We start from the raw sequence: 6,455 nt of genomic DNA on the forward strand, positions 1-6,455 counted from the left end.
TGTATATGTGTATATATATATAAAACAGTTGTGTGTGTATGTATACACACACACACACATATATATCTTCAACAACTTTTCTGCTCAATTTTCATGAAAAAGCAACATCATAGAAGAATTTGGATCAATAAATGAGTAAAACTATGGCATACCATGAATCAACCTGTTTTTATAATAGTTCCACCCAGGGAGTCAGACAGTAACACAGTGTAATCCAACTAGACCCACACGTGAAGGTCCCCAATCTGTACCCTGGGGTCATCCCTGTACACACACAGAGCCCATGGTCCAGGATGGCTTTGGCTGGGGCGGCTCATGACGTGAAGACCTTGCTGTGAATGCTCTCTCTCTCCCTCATGGAAGAAATACATAAACTTCAAAAAAAAAGTTCTACTCATGATAAAAGCCTTTCCAATTAGCCTTATAAGAAATAAACTTCAATAAAAATACCCCCTAGAAGAGTGAGGTGTATTTATAGTTCACTTCCCTGCCTATCCTGGCTGCAGAGGCTTCGGTACCCCCGACTGTCACTTGATGAGTTTCTGCAATTTCTTGGCAACAATGGCAGCCAGTGATGCTGTTCTGAAGAGATTGGAGCTGAAAGGAGCAGAGGCAGATCAGACCATTGGGTATCTCAAGCAGCAAGTTGCTCTACTCAAAGAGAAAGCAATTTTGCAGGCTGCTTTGAGAGAAGAGAAGAAACTTCGAGTGGAAAATGCTAAATGGAAGAAAGAAATTGAAGAACCGAAGCAAGAACTGATTCAGGCAGAAATTCCAAATGGAGTGAAGCAAATGCCATTCCCATGTGGGACTCCACTGCAAGACAATTCTATAGCTTTGGAAAACGTGATGCCATGAGCACCAATAACAACCATCTCTTCTGTACCAAAGAACAGATCAAAGGCGGAGGAGAAGAAAAAAAGATGAAAGAGAAAGTGGAAAAGAAAGGAGAAAACACAGCGATCAGTAGCGGCAAGTGCTGACTGTAAGTCAGTAGACGTTTCCGACGAGACCTTGGAACTGGTTGCATCATTACTGCCAGAAAACACCCTGATGCAGATTCTTTATATATGGAAGAAGTCGATGTTGGAGAAAGAGCCCCAGAACAGTTGTCAGTGTCCTGGAGAATCACGTTCCCCTTGAGCAGATGCAGAATCTGATGGTGGTTTTACTTTGTAACCTGAAACCTGCGGAGATGAGGGGAGTACTGTCTCGAGCAATGGTCACGTGTGCTAGTTCCCCCGAGAAAGTCGAAATCTTGGCCCCTCCTGATGAGGCTGTTCCAGGAGACAAAATTACTTTCGATGCCTTTCCTGAAGAGCCCGACAAGGAAGGAGCTGAATCCTAAGAAGAAGATTTGGGAGCAGATCCAGCCCGATCTTCATAGCAACGAGGACTGTGTAGCCACCTACACATGCGCACCCTTCCAGGTGAAAGGGAAGGGCGTGTGTAGGGCTCAGACCACGGCCAACAGTGGGGTCAAACAGAAGGAAGGGCTTTCATTGCTGAAATACGTCAGAGAAAACATCAATAATAAAAAGGGACGCATTTGTCAATATGCCTGGCTCATTTTTGTGGTATTTCTTTTCTAGACTAGTCTTTTACCTGATACATGCTGTTTCCAGTTTAGAAAGGAAACACTACATTTTGATAAAATGTAAAAATGTTGATTATTAATTATGGAGGAAGTTGTCTGTTTGGTGATAACTTCCTTTTTAGCATGGAGTATTGGCCAACAGGTTGTTTTTTCTTTATACCTTTAGGTAACTTGAACTTGGTCAATATTTAGTTTCTTATTTGAGAGCTTATGCTTGATATTTCAGCTCTTGGGTTTTCAGGATATTGTGTACCTGTGTTATTTAACTGTCCTCTCCAGTTCAAAAATGACAGGTTAGAATGTTTGTCAGAATTATGAACTAGTCATATTGTAATAAAATGGAAAATGACCAATTGTTGATTCTACGAGCCAAATAGAAACACTAGGAGAAATGGCATTTGAACATTTCTGCTTTGTTGTCAAAGTAACCCCCACCGCTAATACGGGGACTTCTCTAAAAGCTGAAATTTCCAACTGATAGTGAACCTTTCCTTTCTGTTTAGCAAGATAATTACTAATAATCTTTGACTAGCTCAGAAGAATACATTGTAAAATGTTGATAGTGTTATTTCCAATAAATTGATTATAAAAATAAAAACGAGAACATGTTGGTGATAAACATGTTTCTTTGTTAACTTGCCTTTTGCCTTTTGCATGTTAAATGTTTACTGATAGTTCCTTTAAAATTTCCCTATGTTAATCTTTTTTTTTTCTTTTTTGAGAAGATTTTGTTATAGGGAATGTGCCCTCGCCAGAAAGACAAAGAGAGACAGAGAGACAGAAAGTGAGAAATCAGCGTCCCCAGGGGGATGGCCATGCCACAATCCCTTCTCCTCCTTTCTCCTCTCAGGATCTTGGGCACACACACACACGCTCCCTGCATGAGTTTAAGCCACCAAGTTTGGGACTCGAACTGCTGTCGACTACATGGGAGTCCAGCAACGTAGCCATTATGCCATCTGCTGATCCCTATGCTAAAGCATTTTTGAGAGAAATCTTTTTCTTAGTTTTCTGATCTTCTTCAGGAAACCCTTCACCCCAGTTCTTACTATCTCCAGCTCCTTTTCTTTGTCTGCCTACTTGACCGTTTCTTTGCTCCTCACTCCTATTACAACCATAGAGTAAAAGCAAATGCCAGAAACATAACTATGTGGGGTGGCTCTGGAGCCTAGGGTGTAAGGGATCGAGACCCGACATGGCCAGTCATGTTCTGAGTGTCTGCTTCAGTTTGAAAAACATGGGGGCGGGTGCAGCAGCAGATGGCAAAGTGGTTACCTCCAGGACTCCCATATGGACAATTGTGGTTTGATTCCTGGAGCTGGTGATTTTAAAGTCATGATGGGTGTGAGTGTGTGTGTGCCCAAGATCCCAGGAAGAGAATGAAGAAAGGATTGCAGCATGACCATCCCCTCTGGGAGGTTGATTTCTCACTTTCCCTCTCACTGTCTCTGTCTCTCTCTAGTGTGTGCACACAACCTAAGGCAAAAACCTCTTAAAAAAAGAGAGAAAGAGAAAGAAAGAAAGAAAGAAAGAAAGAAAGAAAGAAAGAAAGAAAGAAAGAAAGAAAAAAAGAAAGAAAAAAAGAAAGAAAGAAAAAGAAGGACATTCCAGAAATACCTGTGGATATGTCCCAAATCCCAACACGATAGAGAAATGGAGAAGGGATTGAAGTGTGACAACAATCCATTAGGGGGTGCTTTCTTCATCTCCTGTTGTCTCTCTGTCTATCTCTTGAGGGTGCATGTGCCCTCTGCCAATCAAGAAAAAAAGAGAGAGAAACAGCTAAGTGACACTATCTTTAATAAAAATAATGTGATACAGTACAAACCTAGAAAAGCAGATTTTCTCAGAACTTCTAAAGGCAGAAGTCATTGGTAAAAGAATTAGGAAATGTTTTATTCCTTTTATTGATAAATCCTATACACAATTTTATTTATTTGATTTGATTTATTTGTTCATTTAAGTTGACCAGAGAGAGACACACACACAGAGAGAGAGAGGGAAAGTGAGAAAGCAAGCCACCAGGTCCAGGCCTCGAACCATGGTCAGTCATGTGGGAGTGTCCAGAGTCTTAACCACCACATGACCTGAAAAAAACTGTACACAATTTTGAAAAAATCTATAAACTCAGTATATGAATGAACTACTACAAACTGTAATGTTTAAAACATAAAGGAATTAAGAGAATGATAGTTAAAAGTAGTTTCCTACTATACATATATTGACTACTTTATCAGTCACATATTACTAGATTTTTCTACCTCTTATAGAATATAGTATGATCATAATCTATATCATTACACAATTAAATTTAATCCTAGCTCCACATTGAACAAAATTGTTGGATTGTCAGAAAAATCATGATGTGTTTTTTCTGTTTTTCTATGAAAAAAATTGTTATGACTTTTCCAGTAATACAATGTTGTAAAAATATTGTAAATATGTGCAATTCTTACTCTTTTTTAATACTTTTTTTTTGCTATAGGGCGCATGCACTCGCCAGACAGAGAGAGACAGAGAGACAGAACGTGAGAAATTACCCCCCAGGGGGGATGGCCATGCCACAATCCCTTCTCCTCCATTCTCCTCTTGGGATCTTGGGCATGCACGCACACGTGCCTGGCATGAGTTTTAAGGCACCGGGTCCTGGATGCGACTACATGGGAGTCCAGCGACATAGCCATTATGCTAACTGCTGGTCCCTTTCTCTTTTTTTAAAGAATTATTTTTATTTAACTTTATTTATTTATTTATTGTACTTTGACCAGAGAGGGACAGAGAGAAAGAGAGAGAGAAAGTGAGAAAGCAAACTGCTGGGTCCAGGACTTGAACTGCAGTCGTCCATAGGGGAGTCCAGCGTCCTTAACCACCACACCAACTGCCAGCCCCTCAGATTCTTACTCTTTAGTTTTATGTTATAATAGGAAACATTCAGAATTACTATTATTATTATTTAAGAGGTTTTTGTCTTCGGACATGTACACTCACCAGAGAGAGACAGACAGACACAGTAAGTGAGAAAATGAAAAACCACCTCCTGGGGAGATGGCCACACTGCAATGCCTTTTCCCCCATTCTCCTGTCAGGATTTTGAGAATGCACGCATGTGTGCCCAGTGGGATTTTCAAACTACCAGGTCTAGGACTTGAACCGCAGTCAGCAATGTAGAGTCCAGTGGCATAACCACTACACCATCTGCCAGTTCTCAGAATTATTATTATTTTGAGACCAGCAGTTAGCGTAATGGCTATGTCCTTGGGCTCTCATGTAGTCAACCACGGTTTAAGTCCTGGACCCAGTGGCTTAAACTTAGGCTGGGCGTGTGTGCGTGCGTGCCCAAGATCCCGAGAGAGGAATGGAAGAGAAGGGATTGTGGCGTGGCCATCTCCCCGGGGGGCGACTTCTTTCTTTCTGTTTCTCTGTCTCTCTCTGTCTTTCTAGTGAGTGCATGCACCCTATAGCAAAAAACCTCTCCAAAAAAAAAAAAAAAAGAATTATTACAATTTTTTTACTTCCCAGAGGTCATGTGATTTTTCAGAGACATAGCAAAAGAGAGAAAAAAGGAGAGGGAGAAAGCGTGCCTAGTGGGAGTTGTCATGCCACAATCCTTTCCTTTCCCCTCCATTTTTTCTGACCCGATAGGATTTTAGGCACACACATATGTGTATATTCAGTGTGTTCTTCAAGTTGCCAGTGTCAGGATATGAACCAGGGTTTACCATATAATTTTCAGCTCTAGGAATCAGTAGGCTGGCCTCAGTTTTGTTTATTTTTGTTTGTTTGTTTTTTTATCAAATGATTAAAATTCAAATCTTTGATCCGTAACCTAATGTGGTACATTGGATTAGAACTTGATGTCTCTGACATGGAGTCTTGATCTGAAATATCAGGGTAGTAATATTTTCCTCACATGCTATTAACAAAATGAAAAAGAAATAGACATTTGTGTGTGGGTCTGCACCCATGCACACTCTCAAGGAGGTCTCAGGATGAGAACCTGGGAACTTCGTATGTGGATTAGCCTCACAAAGTGCGGCATTGCCATTGTCTGGCCCCACTTCTTTCACTTGTTTCCTGTAAAAGTTTTGTGCTCTTGTTTAGCTATCTCTTTCTCTCATCTTGTTACCCGTATCTACCTGCCTTTCTGTTTATCATTTGTTGAGCTTTATTTCCCCCATTTTCATTGTTTAAAATATCTTTCTAAAAGTCGTATTGTGGGACCAGCAGTTAGCGTAATGGCTATGTTGCTGGACTCCCATGTAGTTGACTGCGGTTCGAGTCTCGGACCTGGTGGCTTAAAACTCACGCTGGGCATGTGTGCGTGTGTGCCCAAGATCCCTAGAGGAGAATGGAGGAGAAGGGATTGTGGCGTGGCGAACCCCCCTGGGTGGGTATTTCTCGCTTTCTGTCTCTCTGTCTCTCTCTGTCTGTCTGGCGAGTGCACGCGCCCTATAGCGAAAACCTCTCAAAAACAAACAAACAAACAAACAAACAAAAAAGCCACATTGTTATGAATGCCTCCATATGTCCCCTAGCCAGAGTGTCTCCAGTCCACTCAGTTTTACATAACCTGCTGATAAATATCTTTTTCAATATGTCTTTATCACATCATTTACCTTAATCACTACAGTAACCTACCTATCACATTAGCGAAGCTTGCTGAAAAGACGTTTTGTCTTTAAAAATCATGACCCGGTAGGAGACTTAACATTTCTAAATCCTGGTTTTTCTTTTCTGTATTTTTTTTTTTTTTTGAGAGAGATTTTCATTGTAGGGCGCGTGCGCTCGCCAGACAGACAGAGAGAGAGAGAGACATAGAGACAGAAAGCGAGAAATCACCCCCCAGGGGGGATGGTCA

At 41.1% G+C, this 6,455-nt stretch overlaps 1 pseudogene; it reads left to right on the plus strand.

The window, feature by feature from the left end:
* The first annotated feature begins 558 nt into the window (after positions 1-558).
* Positions 559-1,592, plus strand: LOC102488332 (aminoacyl tRNA synthase complex-interacting multifunctional protein 1 pseudogene; annotated as a pseudogene).
* The last annotated feature ends 4,863 nt before the right edge of the window (positions 1,593-6,455 follow it).

This window comes from Tupaia chinensis, unplaced genomic scaffold (genome assembly GCF_000334495.1).
Source record: "Tupaia chinensis unplaced genomic scaffold, TupChi_1.0 Scaffold000702_1, whole genome shotgun sequence".
Classification (NCBI taxonomy): domain Eukaryota; kingdom Metazoa; phylum Chordata; class Mammalia; order Scandentia; family Tupaiidae; genus Tupaia; species Tupaia belangeri.